Below are 19,009 nucleotides of genomic sequence, written 5' to 3' on the forward strand. Positions count from 1 at the left end.
CGCCCCACTGTGAATTCAGCACCAGCGCTACAGTGGCTATCAAAGACGCAGGCAAAACCCTGGCACTGCCTGCATCTCAGCTCCCATGTTACGGTCCAATTATTTTGCCCCTACCCATCTTGTTCTATTTCCAGTCACAGGACCCAGCCCCAACATCCATATCCCAGGCCTACAGTGATTCCAGCACACAGATCCTACAGTGGCTATGACATTGTCAGTCCCTATCCCAGCCCACAGTGATTTCAGCTCTTGCCCTGGAGAGCCCTTTCCCAGCCCCAGTGATTTCAGCTCTTGGCCCACAAGCTTTATTTCACTGCATGCTCTCTTCTTCCAGCTCCAGATGCGTGTTTCTTCAATGCTGCTGGCTGAAACTTCTCCAGGTACAAGGCGCAGGATCTTCCTCCTGTCTCCAGCTCGGCAACATTTCAGCTCCCACCCTAGGGCCTAGAAGCCCACCCCACAGTCAATGTCCCAGCCCCACTGTGAATTCAGCACCAGCGCTACAGTGGCTATCAAAGACGCAGGCAAAATCCCTAAGCCGTTTCAGCTCCCCTGCTACGGTCCCATTATTTTGCCCCTACCCATCTTGTTCTATTTCCAGTCACAGGACCCAGCCCCAACATCCATATCACAGGCCTACAGTGATTCCAGCACACAGATCCTACAGTGGCTATGTCATTGTCAGTCCCTATCCCAGCCCCACAGTGATTTCAGCTCTAGCCCTGGAGAGCCCTTCCCCGCCCCAGTGATTTCAGCTCTTGGCCCACAAGCTTTATTTAACTGCATGCTCTCTTCTTCCAGCTCCAGATGCGTGTTTCTTCAATGCTGCTGGCAGAAACTTCTCCAGGTACAAGGCGCAGGATCTTCCTCCTGTCTCCAGCTTGGCGACATTTCAGCTCCCACCCTAGGGCCTAGAAGCCCACCCCACAGTCAATGTCCCCGCCCCACAGTGAATTCAGCAGCAGCGCTACAGTGGCTATCAAAGACGCAGGCAAAATCCCTAACGCGTTTCAGCTCCCCTGCTACGGTCCCATTATTTTGCCCCTACCCATCCTGTTCTATTTCCAATCACAGGACCCAGCCCCAACATCCATATCACAGGCCTACAGTGATTCCAGCACACAGATCCTACAGTGGCTATGTCATGGTCAGTCCCTATCCCAGCCCCACAGTGATTTCAGCTCTAGCCCTAGAGAGCCCTTCCCAGCCCCAGTGATTTCAGCTCTTGGCCCACAAGCTTTATTTAACTGCATGCTCTCTTCTTCCAGCTCCAGATGCGTGTTTCTTCAATGCTGCTGGCAGAAACTTCTCCAGGTACAAGGCGCAGGATCTTCCTCCTGTCTCCAGCTTGGCAACATTTCAGCTCCCACCCTAGGGCCTAGAAGCCCACCCCACAGTCAATGTCCCCGCCCCACAGTGATTTCAGCACCAGTCCTACAGTGGCTGTCAAAGACGCAGGCAAAGTCCCGAACCCGAACCCATTTCAGCTAGCGTGTTACAGTCCCATTATTTTGCCCCTACCCATCTTGTTCTATTTCCAGTCACAGGACCCAGCCCCAACATCCATATCACAGGCCTACAGTGATTCCAGCAGACAGATCCTACAGTGGCAATCCCATTATCAGTCCCTATCCCAGCCCCACAGTGATTTCAGCACCAGTCCTACAGTGGCTGTCAAAGACGCAGGCAAAGTCCCTAAGCCGAACCCATTTCAGCTCCCGTGTTACACTCCCATTATTTTGCCCCTACCCATCTTGTTCTATTTCCAATCACAGGACCCAGCCCCAACATCCATATCACAGGCCTACAGTGATTCCAGCACACAGATCCTACAGTGGCTATGTCATTGTCAGTCCCTATCCCAGCCCCACAGTTATTTCAGCTCTAGCCCTGGAGAGCCCTTCCCTGCCCCAGTGATTTCAGCTCTTGGCCCACAAGCTTTATTTCACTGCATGCTCTCTTCTTCCAGCTCCAGATGCGTGTTTCTTCAATGCTGCTGGCTAAACTTCTCCAGGTATAAGGCGCAGGATCTTCCTCCTGTCTCCAGCTCAGCAACATTTCAGCTCCCACCCTAGGGCCTAGAAGCCCACCCCACAGTCAATGTCCCAGCCCCACAGTGATTTCAGCCGCAGCGCTACAGTGGCTATCAAAGACGCAGGCAAAACCTTGGCACTACCAGCATTTCAGCTCCCATGTTACGGTGCCATTATTTTGGCCCCTACCCATCTTGTTCTATTTCCAATCACAGGACCCAGCACCAACACCCATACCACAGGCCTACAGTGATTCCAGCACACAGATCCTACAGTGGCAATCCCAGTATCAGTCCCTATCCCAGCCCACATTGATTTCAGCTCTTGCCCTGGAGAGCCCTTTCCCAGCCCCAGTGATTTCAGCTCTTGGCCCACAAGCTTTATTTCACTGCAAGCTCTCTTCTTCCAGCTCCACATCTGCTTCTTTTTCCCCCCTCTCTGCTTGGTGAAGCTGCTCCAGGTTGAGACAAAGGGTCTTTGTTCTTGGTTCCAGCTCTGAGGTTTCACCTCCAGGCTGAGAAATGCCACTCCAACCCCATAGTAATCTTTACTGTATTTACAGCCTGCCCCGTTGTGTACCATTCTATGCTTGCTTCCCACATGTACAGTCACTATGCCCTCAGAACAGTGTTTGCAGCTGTCCCCATCCCAGCCCCAGTGATTCCAGCTTCAGTCCCACAAGCTTTATTTGACTGCCAGCTCTTGTGCGGCACTTCTGCCTCCTCATCTTCCCAGCATTGCCACATCATGCTGCTTTCTGGCTCTCCAGGCAGGATTTCTGTTTTAGCTCTAGCTCTGTGGTTTGAGCTTAGCTCTTGAACCCACATTCCAACCCCAACCTGACCATCCTTACTGGAGGAACAGCTCTTCAAGGCCCTATCCCAGCCCTTACACTGATTTCAGCTCCAGCCATGCAGTTTGCATCCCAGCTCCATATTCCTTATCCCAGCCCCACAACAGTTTTACCCTAAACCCTACCATGTTTCTGTCTGCTCCAGCTCTGCTTCCTCAGTTCCTGCTCTTCAGCTTCCCACTACTGGTGGCTGAAAGCTGCTCCTGCTTCTCACTGCAACCCAGGGCTGTTGATAAGGCCACAAGTCAGTTATTATTGTCACTTCAATGTCTCTAGATATTGCCCTACCCACCCTAATGGGAGCCCAACTTTGGGGACACTTGAAGCCTCTAGCCCAACAGGTACCTTCCCCTTCCCCCTGGGTCTCAGCCCAGCACTTGCCCAAAGGCCCCCCCTCACCCCCCCCAGGCATTACCAGGGGCTGGGAATAGCCATTGGGCCCCTGCTCCCCCATCCCAAAAGGTGCCCTTGGGCTGGTTCTCAGGCCCTGGAGCCCTCCCAGCCCCCAGACCCTCAGACTCTCCTTGGTACCAGCAGACAGGGGCTGCTAATCCCCCAGGCACCTCCTGCAGGCCCTGAGCTGCAGCTCCATCCCCTTCCCCCATGGCATTTATCCAGCTCCAGCCTCAGTATTTCCATTGCCCCACATTGGTTTAGGCATGATTCCAGTGCCAAGGTCTTTATTCCACACCCTGGGGCTTTATGTCTCCACTGGTCCCACAACGGGTGTTTCAGCCCCAGCCCCACAATCTCTACTGAATTAACATCAGCTATCCAGCAAAAAAGCCCCTAAAGTAATTAATTCTAACAATTAATTAAGTTAATTAACGTTTAATTAATAATAAGAAATAATAATGAACTAATTACTCAATAGTTAATTGATTAATAATTAACATATATTTAATTAATATTTAATTAATAATCAATAAATAATATTAGCTAACGAATAAATAATAAATGTTTAATTAATTATTGATAGATATTTTATATTTAATAGTCTTAAATAATAATTAGTAAATAATAAACTTATAAATAATGAATATTTAATTAATGATTAACAAATAGTATTTAATAATAGTAGATAATATTTAATCATTATTTATTAAGACTTAGTTAAACTAATACATATAAGGATAACAATATATCTTGTTAAAAGTAATTATAATAATTTTCTTATTTTAATAGAACGAGCAAAGCAAAGCAATGTAATAAAGAAAACCGTTATTATTTTAAATAAAGTCAAACTAAAATAATAAAAACCAAAAAATCCCAGCTTTATTTCTGATATTTTAAACATTATCTTCAATCCAGAAACTACAAAACAGCTCCTCTGTTCCGTAGAAGCAGTTGCTCGTCTCCCTGTGCCACTCCAGACCCCGCACCCGCCTCCGGCCGCCCGAAAAGCCCAGGACGTGGCAGAAAGCCACGACCGGCCCCGCCGCCCCAGGACACCGCCAGCCCCCAGATGCTGGCCGCGGCAGACGCGGGCATGGCGCCCGACCTCACCGGCGCAGGGCCGCCGCCGCCGCCGCCGCCGCCGCCGCCGCCGCCGCCGCCGCCGCCGCCGCCGCCGCCGCCGCCGCCGCCGCCGCCGCCGCCGCCGCCTCCTCCTCCTCTCTCCCGCTTGCCGCCGCGCCGCCGAACTAACGCCCGCACCCCTCCAGCTCACGCTATTTATAGCCCACGGCCGGCCAGCCCAGCCAATCACAGCCCGAGGCAGCGCCGGGCCCGCCAATCCCAGCCCGCCCGTTCCCGCCGCGCTCGCCTCCGCGATCCCCCGCTGTCCCCTCACGCTCCGCTCCCGCGATCCGCCCCGCTCTCCCCCCTTCTCCCCGTTTCTTTGGGCGAAATTACGGCCGGGACCTGAACGGGGAGCCCCCGCCCACCCTCCCGGGACCCAGCAGCACCTCTCGGGGCTGCGGCAGCTCGGCTCCGCCGGCTCCCAAAGCGACAGCGGCCGGAGCGGCACACCAGCAAAACGGGGGAGCGGGACCGGGCCGCGACTGAGCGGGCTGAGCTTGGCGGGACCGCGCCTGGATTCAAAGGGCAGCTGTGATTGGCCAGAGCGGAGCAAGGCGGGCCGGGATTGGCGGAAGCTTTGAGGCTGCGGCCCATGGGAGCGCGAGGCGCTCAGTTGGGCGGAGCCAGGGGTGCTCGCAGGGTCCGCAGTCGCCCTGAGCCCCGCTCGCCAGACTCCCGTCCCCTTCTCCGGCCCTCGCTATTGCCCACGTCCCGCCTAAAAGGCCCCCGCAGAGCCTCTATCGGAGCGCCCCAGCGGCACTCGGGGCAGGGGGCGGGGAGGGGCGTAGCCGCCAGCTCGCCCGGGTGTGGTGCCAGCTCGCAAATCTGCGATGGCAGCGCGGAGCAGGGAGCGGCGGTGGGGAGGGCGTACACAGCTCGCTGCGGGCTCTGAGCGCCTCTTCCCTCGCAGCGGTTCCTCTTCTGCGAGGACTTGGACTGCCCGATTAGGTGCTGGCCGAGGTAAACACCTTAGCAAAATACCTAAGTGCCCGCCCCTCTCCTGCTGCGGGTCCGCTGCTCACCGTCCTTCTCCCCGCAGTCCGTCTGTGAAGCTGAAACTGATCTGCCACCCGCCACTGCTGCTATTCTTAGCCGCCGGCCTGCACGGCCGCCGCTCCTTTTAGCGCCGTGTCCCTGCTCCCGGCCGTGTCACTTTACACACTTAACGCTATTTCACCCCTCCCTGCTATTTACAGACACCGCCCCGCTCACTCCTCCCCAGGCTCGGCAGCCGCGGAACTGCCGTAGCTCCCGCTGCCGCCTCCCCCCCGTCACCCAGCGGAGCGGGGTAGGGCCCCGGTCGGGGCACAGCGGCAGTACCGCTCTGTGCCCACAAGAGCTCAACATAACATAACTGACTCAAAGGCAGCTCACACAAGAAGGGAAAGAGGAAAGAATAAAACATCTGCGGAGCTCAAAAGCAGAAACTTTGTATCCGTGTGCACTGACATCCATGATTTTTTACATTTCCATTTTTTCTTTACATTTGACTTCATCCCCAACAGTTGTCTAAGAAATAATGTTATTAAATCTTTGTTTCTCTTGGTACACCGTGAGAACTAGGTGTTGCTCTGTATGTGTGGCTTTGGCCACGCTTGTGGACACGTAAAGTCAGTACTTGGAGTCTTCTGGACACATAATGGGCAAAGTGTGTCGGAGGGCCCCAGTGGATAAATTGCTGTTGTGTACATCTGTAGTGGTGCTGAGTTTTCCTTTGGTTAAGGAGACCTTAACCACGTTCACTGTGGGGAAAGCTGATGGACTCCTGACTGCAGGGCTGGGGTGATGGTGCTGCCTTCTGCATGCCTTTCCTTTGTGGACACAAACCAGTGGAAAAGCAAGGCCCTGAAGAAACCAGGATCCTCCTGAGAGGGCCACTCCGTTCCAGCAGCAGTGCTGAACACACTCCCCCTCCTCTCCCAGTCCTGGCCAGCGCTACAGCATGCAGGGGGAGCTGCCTGGGGAAAATGGAATCTTGGCCCTGCTCCACCAGGTACCAACCTCTTCCTCTGCTAGACAATGTGCCTTCACACAAAAGACGAGTCCCCAAAGGATAGGCCTTGCAGGCTCTTGCCTTGGAGTGGGAGCAGCTCCACCCTGCTTTTTTTCTGCTGACTGTGTGAGTGTGCTGCCTCTCCCTGATGAATTAATCTTGATCTGTGGTGTCATAAAATACGCTCTTCTGATTTTATTATATTCATCTAAGGTTGTATTTCTTCTTAACTTTAGATTTCTCGTTAACGTGAGATGAAAGCGGAAATATCTGCTCTGTGTTTTCAAGATGCAGATGGTCCCTGTACAGCTCAGTTTGGGTGTGTGGTTTGCCTCATCTTCTCACAAAAAGATGTTGAAAGGGCAGGAATAGTGAATGAGTTATAATAAGCAAACTACTCCCTGCTGTGAGAGTAAATTAAAAACTTGCAGTATCTTTGTCTAAATTGCAAACTAACCAGTGAATCTTGTACTTTGGAGACTTGAATTAAGGGCTTTATTCTTCCTGTTATTTAAAATCTGATGATGATTCTGATTTCTCTGCTTTTTCATGTCTGTGAGGGACCAATAAGGCTACAGAGTCACAGACTGAGAAGTAGCTGTAATGATTTAAATGACCTAAACCTAAGGAGAGAGTACTGAAGTGTTCAAAAGAGAACCCAAACCTTTCCAGCTGATGAGCTCTGAGGAAATATTAGCTGATCATTCCATTGTGGGTCATTTATTTAAATCAGATCCTGGTGTCTTCTGTACTGTGGCCAGCACTTGTCAGCAGCCATTTAGTGTGATATATTGGTGGCAAACTTCTTGTCAGGATGTTGGTTGACAGCAGCAGTAAAAACTGTTGAACGCAGCAAAGAGATTTAAAAATGCTCAAGTGTTTTTTGTAATGCTTGTCAGGTACCTTTCTGTGGCTGTGTCACACCTAATGGGCTGTAAAGATGTCACTATAAATCAGTGCTGAAAATGGGACTGGGTACTAAATGCAGGGGTATAAGGAAGGGCAGAGAGAAGAGATCCTTGGAAGGCATTTTGGAAAACTGCTGTGAGGCCAGAAGGCCTTCGGTTCATCCCCAGTGATGCCACGGTTGGGTTAGTCCTGCCCAGCAGCGACAATCCAAGTGTTACATGGACAGTTTTTCTCCCAGCTTCTCTGCCCCAGGAGGCCCACTCCCAACAGGAGGAGATGAAAAGAAGCCTGGACTTCTTTTTGAGAAGGAAATTTTAGGAGGCTCTGTGCCAGCTAAATCCCTGGCTCAGCTGAGGGTTCACGGGGCAGCCTGACTTGGATCAGAACCAGCCAAAACCGAGTCCTCATGCCTAAATATGTCCTGCTTCCTGTAGTTTTTCCCTGCCTTGCTCTTTCTGCTGCACATTTCCTCCCTGTTGTTCATTTTCCAGGGACAAGAATTAGTTCCTTCAGCCAGGCAGACTTAGCCTCTGGCAGCATCCAGTACATCCACACCAGTGAGGAGGAAAAGCACACGGATGCCTTCACCTTTTCTGATGAAAAGAAAAGGTCTGATGTCCTGAAAAGTGAAAAAGAAAAAAGAAAAGTGAAAAAGAAAAGAAAAAAGAAAAAGATGAAAAGAAAAGTGTCTGATGGGACAAACGAGGTCAGTCCCAGCCTGACTTTTGCCTGAGTGGGCAGATGTGGCTGTTCCTCCTTCACCTGCTGTGGGATTTCCCACATCCCTCAGGTCAGGAAGGCAGCAAGGCCTGTGCAGGGAACAGGAACAGGGAACACCTGCCCTGTGGGCTCACCAAGAGCTGAGTGCCTGGTTTTCAGCTGCTTGCCAGCTGTTCCTGGAGCTCAGCTTTGATTCAGTGCACTGACAGCGTACTGACGACATCCAGCCCCTGGAGAAATGCCTTTTTCCTGTTTTCTGAAAGAGAAGAAGTCTAGCTGCACATAGAGGGAGAGGGGAAAAACTGAGTGAGAGAGGGAGGGAAAGTGGATGTCCATAAATATCACAGAAAGAGGGAGAATTAATGAGTGGGGAGGGATAAAGAAGTGATCTGGGCTTAGCAGCTCAGACAAGGCTGAAATGAAGAGACCCAAACTGGGGATCGCTGTGCTCTTGCGGTGAAGTCACACTCTTGGAAGGCTGAATTCGGCAAGGGAAGCTTTTCTTCCTGTCCCAGGTGAGCCAGACATTTGACATCACCATAAACCCCGTGGATGACTCCTTGCCCATCGTGCAAATCTTTGGGATGACAGTTCAGGAAGGGGTGAGAAAAACCATCATGGAGTTTGAGCTCAAAGCGACAGATGCTGACACAGAGGTAAGGCAGGACCACCCCCAGCCTCCTTGCTCCCCTCTTGTGCTGCACACCTGGGCTTGTGTTTAAAGACTTAACGCTGAATTTATGCTCAGCATGGATGGAAATGGCACTTCCTCTTCTTCCTGGGTCTGGCCAGAGGCTGAGCTGTCTAACATTGGCTCTATCTCACTGCTGTTTCCCCTGCAGCAAGAGATCTGGCTGCCTGAGCCAAAATCCTGCCCCAAAGGTTTTTGCCCTGGCAGAAGTAGCAAGGGACACACTGCCCGGAATGGCTGCAGGACTGGGGGCTGCTCTAGTGTTCGTGGAGCAGGCACAGGGGTGGGTGGGAGCTGTCTCAGATCAGCTGAAGCAGGAATTCGGTGGGATGTGCCTTGTTTTATAGGGAGACACCTACAAAACAAAATCTCTTGAGAGAGGGACAAGGACAGGGCGGGGCTCAGGGAGAACCAAACCAGGAATGTTCTGTGCTAACCCTTGTGTTGGGAACACCAACACAGGGGAGCTGCCTGGCCAGAATCCCTGTCCAGCTCTCCTGAGCTGGAAGGGCAGTGTCCTGAGGTTGTGTCCCCAGCTTTGCCCCTCCATGTCCGGGCACAGGTGGAGTCCCTGATGTTCGGGGCGGTGCAGCCGCCCCGGCACGGGCTGATGGAGCACAGCGGCCGCAGGCAGCGTCCTCTGCAGGCCACCACCTTCACCACGGATGACATCTACCAGAAGCGCGGCAGCTACAGCCACCGCGGCGGCAGCGCGCTCAGGGACCGCTTCACCCTCACCGTCTCCGACGGCACCAGCCCCCTCTTCGTGGTGCAGGAGGGAGGGAAGAAGGTCGGGGAGGAGAAGGGATGGGAGGGGGCCTTGGGAGCTCACAGGGAGCTGCCTCCTCTCGGGGCAGGGGGGACTGAGATGCTGACTGAATGTTCTCAGTCACGTCTTTGCTTCTTCCCCTCCCTGCAAACTCTGCCCTTGGTGCCAGCAGAGCCGAAGGGAGCTGAGCTGGTGACGTGGTGGCTGAGGCTCTGACTCGCACAGTAAGCCCCGTGTCTCTGAACTGTTGTCAGGTGTGGCCCACATCATGTTTAAGGTGGAGATCATGTCCAACGAAGACTGGGAGTGGCACGAGTCCTTTTCTCTGGTGCTGGGCCCAGATGATCCTGTGGAAGCAGGACCTAGGGACCTGCTGATTCAAGGCTGAAGTGAACCTTTAAGAAATGAGGAACAGGTTGGGTATGGAATTATCAGAGCACAGCACAACTCGCTGCCTGTTGGGGAGGATGAAATAGGGAAACCTTATGAATGTGATTGTTTGGCAGAACATTCTGAAAAAAGAAGGCTAGAATCGAAGTAGAAATGAAAGCCTGCTTTGAGTCATAAGATACAGAGTACTGGTTACTATATGACCAGAGAACAATAGCCTAGCCAGCTAAAGGAGAATCCCTGCTGATAAAACAATGCCCTTCTGCTGACAGAAAGCCCAAAGGCCAAGAAGCAAGGAAAGAACTTTTAAAGCTTGTAGAGCCTCAAATGCAACACTGTATGTAAAATCTTTAGTGGGTGTATCTCACAGTGATTGGATACTGGGAATTAGAATATTCACTATAGAAAAAGATACATTGGATTGTGACAAGAACTTTGCTCTCTTAGCTTTTCACTCTTAAACCTCTCTCTCTTAACCCCTCTCTTACCTCTTAACCCCTCTCTTACCTCTTGGCTCTTCTCTCTTACCCCTTTACTCCTCTCTCAGCTCCCCTCTCCCCCTCTCTTACCTCTTCCACTCTTCCCCTCTCTTACTCTTACCCTCTTGGTTTTTCCCCTCCTACCCCTTTCTTGTCTCCCCCCTCTCCTAAGCCTCCCTGGTTTCCCCCGCTCTCCCTCTGTTCCTCTTACTCCCTCGCTCCCCTTTTCCAACCTCTCCTTCCCTGCTCTCCCTGCTCTCTCCCCTCCCCTGGACCATGTGGACGCCGAGGCTGGTGGTGGACAAAGGTCTCCCCTCTCTTTACCCTTATAATAAATTGTTTATACCTGAACAGCTTGACCCTAGAGAAGTCTCTTACCGCAAGTGAGCATTTTACACAGCAATATCTAAGCAATGATTTCTAAACATTTATCCAAGCTTAAACAGCTTATTCCTAATTATCTAAGTATAACCTAATTAATCCTAATTAATTAACCTAATTAACCTAATTAACCTAATTAATCCTAATTATAACCTTTATAACCAGCGCTCGCCTGCCCCTGCAATACACAGGCACAGGGAGGGCGCTGCAGTTATTTACACAACAGAACAAGTAACATACCAAATTAAACACCCAGCACTATACCTCACTTTTGGAAACAAAACCTGGGCAGACACTTTAGTGTGCAAAACCCCTGTAAGAATAAAACCTGCTTTAAATATCTTAGGCATCAAGCCACAGACACGCCTATGAAATTCAGTGCAGCAGTGACAAAAAAAGGAATTATTTCCTTAACCTGTGAATAATCACCTCTAAGATTCTGTGATGCAGTTGCCACTGCACACAGCCACAAGCCGCCTTTTTATTAACAGGCAAAAGAACAAAGACAATCCCAATTTCTCCCTTCTTGTCTACAAAGAAACAGAGAAGGGAGAGATGCTTCTCAGAGGAGCATGGTAAAAAGACACATGGTGTAGAATATGGAACAGCTGGTGGTTCAGCATCTCTTCCACTGCAAGATCTAGGGGATATCTGATGATACCTTGGAGGCAGGAGTCACAAAAACTGCCGGAGAGGGAAGAGAAAGGAGCTCAACGCTATCTGCTCTTAGGTTTTAGCACTGTGACCTTTACCTTAACTTACAGTTATGTGTTTCTAACAGTGTAAATCCCTTTTGTTTTGATTTTAACAGAGTACAAGAATTCAGTGATGAAGTAACAGTGGCATACAGCCTTTAATTTCCCCTGGTCCTCTCACCCAGCAATGAGGTCTCACAACAACAATACAACAATAAATAGTTATAGAAGGTAACTCACTGTGCTGAAGAGTTCTTCAGAAGGATGGGAGCCACAATTGAGGCAGATCCTTGGACAGACAAGCCAGAGGTGTTTAGGCCTCGTGTTTCCTCCTTACCCCAGAACCAGCCTCTAAAGGGGAACACAAAGTTCACAGGCTTGTATTTGGAATTAATGCCATATAAAGAACAAAACATCCTAAAAAAGCTACATATCATACAAATAAACCAGCTACCTTCTTTATGCCGCTTTTCTGTGGAGCCACAACTTCACGGAAGTAGATCTTGTTCTATCAATACAATGTTTTATTATTGATGGGCTTGTTGAAATCAGAGGGAACTCCAAGCACCCAGATATTCACAGCAGGCAAACATCTCTCTGAATACAACTGAAAAGGCCAGAAGGGCTGCTCCATGTTACCTCTGATAGCCATGTTTGTCTCTAGAGTACATCAGATGATCAATGCACGGCCTTGAAGCTATTTTTTTTCCCCCTGTGTTCCTCCTTTCCATCCTTCTGCGTAGCCTTGTAGCAGATAAATCTGTTCAATAAAGGGCCCAGCTGACTGTGAGCAGAAGGCAAAGCAGAGGATTTGTCAGCATGAAAACCCACACTGCAAAGATGAACGAGCATCAGGGGCAGTTAAAAATCTGCTAGAAATTAGTGCTAATGTCACACTACCCTCTCTTCCCTGTTTTCCATATCCAAAAGGAAAGGAAGTTGTGTGTGAGCCAGAAAAGCTAAAAGGGTCGGGCAATGTGCTCACCTGCCATCCCACACAGCTCGGTGTGACTTAATGCACCAAACACAAGGGAATCGTTTCCAGCTGGGCAATAGACACCACGAAGCACACAGGTTTTCAGTGCTGTCAGCAGCTGCAAGGGGAGGATTGCCTCCGAGAAACATACCAAAACAATGAAAATTAAAAAAAAAAACAGATTAGCATCTATTTCCATCACACATGTTTAAATTTATATACTATATTCATTTATATATGACATGCAATATATAAAGTATCAAAATATATTATTTTAACATGTATACGTATGTTATTATATATTAAATATATTATATACATTTTAATTACATATATTTATTATAAATATAATACATATATTAAAATCAATATATATAATATATATATTAAATACAAATCTGTTTGTATATATTGGCATTACTTATATATCTTTACTTTTCTGGTTGCACATATGTCTATATCTTTATATATTTAATATACATTTCTATGTTTTTTATTTTTGTTGTATTTATTTAAAAGCCCCAAAGCTAACCTAATAAAAACCAAACAGTCCCTTTATATTAAACGGTATTTAAAAATATTTTAATACATATTTTTTATCATATTTATATACCTTGTTGATATACATAACACATAACATATCCTAAAATATATCATATTACCATCTATATATACAGAAATCATATTATAGATTATAAATCAATATATATGTATATATTTCTATTACTTATTTTTACGCCTACATATATATATGTCTATATATATATATTTCTCTATACCTTTATATATTCAGTCTTTAAATATTTTATTTATTTTTATTTTTTTTATTTATTTAAAAGCCCTGCCTCTAACTAAATAAAAACCAAGCATCCCCTTTATCTTCAATATTTTTTAATACCTATTTTGATCATCTTTATACTTACAGGTATATACTCGGTTGATAACCTGCCCCCGCCCCGCCCGCCGCTCTCACCGTTCCGGCACACAGAGCAGCCGCCTCCTCGGGCTGCTTCGGTCCCAGAGCCGGGGAGCGACCGTTCGGTCCCGATGCCATTGGGGTTTCCGCCATTTTCCCGGGCCGTGGGGGAGAGAACGGAGTGAGAGGAGCGGTGGCAAGGTACGGGTCATCGCAAGTGCCAGAAGCCCCAGAACGCGGCCGCGGCAAGGACCCCGGCAGAGAGAGGCGTCTTCACCGCTGCCTGTCGGCGCCTGACTGGCTCGTGCCCGGCCCCGGCACCGCCGAGCGCACAGCCCGTGTCCGCATGGCCGGAAAAGCCGCGGAAAATTGCGCCGGAGCGGCATCGGTGCCAGGGTGTTTGTCAGGCAGTCGAGCGCACGCACCCACCGCCCGGGGTCCTTCCATTTTCCCGCCTTTTTGGCCACCATCCTTGGAAGGTCAAGCCGGCCATGACTGGGGAGCCATCTTGTGCGTGGCGTGACATCACTTCCGCCCTTCCTCGCTGCCATCTTTGTTGTGGCTGAAGCCACTTCCGGTTGAGTGGCCATCTTTGTTATGGCACAATTAAGGCCCCCGCTACTCTCAGCGCGTCTGTCTTACTTGCCTGAACGAAAAACCTGCCGACACCGACCGACTCCAAGCACTCCGCCCGATTTTCCGCCACCTTTCCCGGGGCGAGGATGATGGCGGCGGGGCTCAGCGGCTCCGTAGCTGGGTGGCGGCTGTGCCTGTGACGGCAGGCATTGGAGTCAACGCCTCTGCCGGGGTCCTCCCGGCCGGCTCCTGCAGGGGTGGGGCGGTCCTGACGCGGATCTGTTCGGCTCGGTTCTTTCCAGCCCGCTTCGGCTCAGCTCGGCCCTGCCCGGCCCCGCCCCACCTGGCTCGGAGCACAGCTGCAGTACTGCTCTATGCCCACAAGGCGGCAGCACTGCCGCAGAGCTCAGCCCAGGGTGGGCGGGGGGTTCCCCTGCACGTGCAGAGAGGCAAGGCAAGAAACCACGTGTGCAACCCCCTTCCAAAAATTCTTCTCTGAGGAACGCCCCAAAAAACGCCCCATCAAAACTTAGTAAGCCCTGCCTCTAACCAAATAAAAAACAAAATACCCCTTCATTTAAATGTATTTAATATTTATTTCTATCCTATTTATCTATATTTATGCACATAGATATAATGCATAATCAATATAAAAATATATTAACATCTATCCATATAGTTTTCATATTGAATATTAATCTACTTGTCTAGTTTTAGATTACTTGTATTTATTTGTTTTTATTTCAATTTATATATATATATCTCCCCATATTTCTTTATTATAGATGTGTATATTTTCATTTCTATATTAATCATTTAAAAGCCCTGCCTCTAAGCCTCTAACCAAATAAAAAACAATTAAACCCTTATTTTAAATGTTTTTAATATCTATTTCTATAATATTGATCTTCCATATTTATACACACAGATATAATGCATAACAGATATTAAAGTACATTACCATCTATCTGTATAGCTTTCATACTGATTATTAATTTACTTGTCCAGATTTGGATTACTGGTATTTATATTTTTTTATGGCTCTATCTATCTATCTATCTATCTATCTATCTATCTATCTATCTATCTATCTCCCTATATTTATTTCGTTATTATAGATGTGTATATTTTCATTTCTATATTATTCATTTAAATGCCCTGCCTCTAAGCCTCTAACCAAATAAAAAACAAAAAGTCCCTTCATTTAAGTCTTTTTAATATCTTGTCCAGATTTGGATTACTGGTATTTATATTTTTTTATGGCTCTATCTATCTATCTATCTATCTATCTATCTATCTATCTATCTATCTATCTATCTATCTATCTCCCTATATTTATTTCGTTATTATAGATGTGTATATTTTCATTTCTATATTATTCATTTAAATGCCCTGCCTCTAAGCCTCTAACCAAATAAAAAACAAAAAGTCCCTTCATTTAAGTCTTTTTAATATCTATTTCTATCATATTGAACTTCTTTATTTATACACACAGATATAATACATAACAGATATTAAAATATATTATATTAGCATCTATCCATATAGTTTTCATACTGATTATTAATCTACTTGTCTAGACTTGGATTACTTGTATTTATTTTTTTTTTATCTCTCTCTCTCTCTATATATAGATCTCTCTAGCTTCCCTACATTTATTTTTACATGTATATATTTATATATTTCTCTTTCTAATGTTCTGCTTTCTGAAATTTGCATTTCTTTCTCTTGGAAACTCTCCCAATTCATTCAGCTAACACGTCAGAATGACAAAAATATAAATCCCTACTCAACCCCGAGTTCAGAACGCGCTCGTCTCTATGGACCTTAGGCACAGAAATTTCTCTCGGTGCATTTTAATACCTCAGGGATGCACAGATATGTTTTATACACTCCCATTTTACAGGGAAGTAAGAGGTGGAAAGACAAAACCCACTTTCTTAACCCTCAGCCGTTCCTGACATAACAAAACCCTAACGAGAGAGTGCACAGAGAGGGGGTTCCTTTCCAAGGGAATTTAGAGAGGTCAATTCCTGTTCCGTGCCAATACCTACTGTAAAAACCAGAACAGCTCCACAGGCTTTTGGTTTCTGCACCCAGCCCTCCCAGGGAATTTCCTGGCAGCTCGGGGTCCCCTCTGGGCAAGGGTACCCAGCAAAAGCCCTCCCCATTCCCCGCTCACCTTGCTCCTCCAGCACAGTGTGTCCCTCCCTCTGGTGGGGACCTCAGCGTGCCCCAAGGGACACGGGAGCCCCCCAGTCTCCACCCTGTCCCCAGCCTTTGCTCCTCACCCCCAAAGAAGGCACAGAACAACTCCAACTGCCGTGGACAGCAGCACCTTGCTTTATTGGAACTCTTTCTAGGTCTAGACTACAGGGCTGGGGTGATGGTGTTGCCTTCTGCATGCCTTTCCTTTGTGGACGCAAAGCCCTGAAGCAACCAGGATCCTCCTGAGAGGGCCACTCCATTCCAGCAGCAGTGGAATGGTGGTGGTTGTGTTTTTCTGGTTCACATTTGGTGCTGTGCATTTATTTTTAGGTAACTATGGTGGTTCATGTGTATTTCTGGTTCGATATGGTGGTCTGCAGATGCATTTTGGGTTGAATATGGTGATGTGCATTTATTTGTGGTTAAAAATGGTTGTGCTCATGCATTTCTGGCCAAACGCGGTGCTGTACATTTGTGTGGTTTCTGGATGCTGTGCCACGTGTGTTTTGGTGGGCCTGTGTGGTGTGGTTTATTTGGAGGGTTGTGTGGGTTGGTTAGTGGATGGTATGGTGCCATGCATGTGCTGATGAGGTGTGGTTTATTTGGAGGGCTGTGTGGGTTGGTGATTGGATGGTACGGCAGTGTGCATGTGCTGATGAGGTGTGGTTTATTTGGAGGGCTGTGTGGGTTGGTTAGTGGATGGTATGGTGCCATGCATGTGCTGATGAGGTGTAGTTTATTTGGAGGGCTGTGTGGGTTGGTTAGTGGATGGTACAGCAGTGTACATGTGCTGATGAGGTGTGGTGGATTTACATGGCTGCCGTGATGTATGTACTATTTATTGGAAATATTGGCAATATGATTTTGGTGAACATGGCAGGGGTGTTGCTGTCATCCGTGACCTTGCAGTAGGGGGTGAAGCAGCATATATAACATATAAGCATATATAACATCTATACATACCTTATTCATATTGAATATTAATCTACATGTCTATGTTTATATTACTTATATTTCTTTTTTATATCTATATCTTAATGTATTTATTATAGATTTGTACATTTTAATTTCTATATTTCTTATTTAAAAGCTCTACCTCTAACCAAATAAACACCAAAGAGCCCCTTTAACTGAAATGGTAATCAAACATTTTTTTAATGTCTATTTTTATCAAATTTATATTTATATGCTACATTGATATATGTATACTGCACAGTAGATATTTCTCCTGGTTTAGGGTAAATTTGGGAGAAAAGTTTTGAACGGGGTTTTTAATAAAGAAAATTTAAGTGTTTTTTTTATTTTGTTTAATTGGTTTGGGAAGAGATTTCTTTGGAGGAAAATTGAAAAAAATGTTTATTTAATGAGTAAAGTATTTATAATTATAAAAAAATGAAAAATAAATAATAAAATTAGTTGTTGTTTGAAGAGATGGTCAATTTAGAAAGTTCTTGTTGTAGTTTTGTTTGTTTAGTTATATATCAGTTTTTTTGGTGTTGCAAAGTGTTGAGGCCCAGACCCCCAAGGGCTGGATGTGTGAGTTTTTGGTCTTTGGGTTTTAGTTTAGAGTACATTAGAATGGAGGAGAAAGAAAAAATATATATAGTTTGGACAATTTTGTTTTTTTAGTTTGTTAAAAATTAATTCAAAGTAAGGGAGACTTTTGTTTTGTTGTAGATAATATCGTTTGGAGAAAGATGTGGGGGAATGAATGTTGTTTTTGAAAATAACTTGTGTGGGGTGTTTTGTTTCTTTTGGAAATTAGTTATATATATAGACAGATAAGAGTAGAGATATTGAATAAAAAGTGAGGCTTATACGTACTTTTTATTTAATGCTTAGATTTTTTTTGAGGTACATATTTTTTGAGGTACATATTGTGTTATTTTTTCGTATTATTTATCATGTGTCATTTGGTTTTTGAGTTAAGACAGTTTTATGGAGTTTTTTCTATTTAACCTGGAATTGATTTTAATTGCTTTTTTAAATACATTTTTTTATTTGTTACTGGGATTTTGGTTTTGTTAATGATATGTCAGGGTTTAGATTGGGTAGGGTTAGTTTGCTTTGTGGAGTTTGGGGTGTTAATGAATTAGGTGGCTTTTGCTAGATGTTTTTTGCTATTTGAAAGACTTTTTTATTTAATGTTTTTAAGAAGGTTTTTAGTAGTTTTTTTGTTTGTTTTTTTTTGTACTTGGTGCATGGTAGGGGATATGGTATATTTACTGAATATTATGTTTTTTAGTTTAGGTGTTGATAAGGTTGTTTTTGAAATGAGTTTTATGGTTTGATTTAATTTTTTAGGGGTATTATGTTTTTAAAGGGCTTGTTTTTTGAGGTTAAGGATGATGTTTTCAGTAGCAGTGTGAGGTATAGGGTACGTTTTTATTTATTTAGTGATGGTTTTTTATTATTGTGAGTATGTAGTGTTTATTTTGGTGTGTTTGGGGTACAGTAATGTAGCTAATTTGTTAGGTTTCTTATATTTCTATTTGGATTATTGTTTCTTAGAGGGGGTTCATTTGTTTGATTGTAGTATGTTTTAAACTTAGGGATAATGTGAAAAATATTGTTTATGGTTACATTTATTTTTTGGTTTTGTGTTTATTTTGATGATTCAAGGTATTATGAGATTATTGAGTTAAAACCAAATTGTTCCTGTATGGTTAATTGCAGATTATTTTTGATCTTTTTTTTTTTTGTAGTTGCATGTACCTGTTTTTTGCTTTGGTGGTTTTTATTAGTTGTATTTTTGGGGATACAAATATTTATATGATGGATTTTAAAGGTAGTTAGTTTTTGTAGTGATTTCTTATTTTTTTAGTAATTTAATTTTTTTATTGTTAATGAGGTCTTTATTTTTATAGAGCATTGATTATTATTTATGAATTAGAAGGTA

The 19,009-nt window shown here is 46.0% G+C and overlaps 1 long non-coding RNA gene across 3 annotated transcripts; it reads right to left on the reverse strand.

The window, feature by feature from the left end:
- Positions 1 to 5,821: 5,821 nt before the first annotated feature.
- On the reverse strand, positions 5,822 to 12,597 carry LOC111942577 (uncharacterized). Of its 3 annotated transcripts, none has more exons than XR_015274884.1 (5): positions 12,420 to 12,597; positions 11,889 to 12,218; positions 11,675 to 11,785; positions 8,164 to 8,285; positions 5,822 to 7,928 (listed from the first exon to the last, which is right to left on the reverse strand). It is a non-coding gene; the product is annotated as an uncharacterized LOC111942577 (long non-coding RNA). The 3 variants fall into 3 exon arrangements; XR_015274883.1 differs by lacking the exon at positions 12,420 to 12,597 and having other exon boundaries at positions 11,889 to 11,942; positions 12,074 to 12,410; XR_015274882.1 differs by lacking the exon at positions 12,420 to 12,597 and having other exon boundaries at positions 11,889 to 12,410.
- Positions 12,598 to 19,009: the final 6,412 nt, after the last annotated feature.

Source organism: Cyanistes caeruleus, chromosome 11 (assembly GCF_971803275.1).
Source record: "Cyanistes caeruleus chromosome 11, bCyaCae1.hap1.1, whole genome shotgun sequence".
NCBI lineage: Eukaryota > Metazoa > Chordata > Aves > Passeriformes > Paridae > Cyanistes > Cyanistes caeruleus.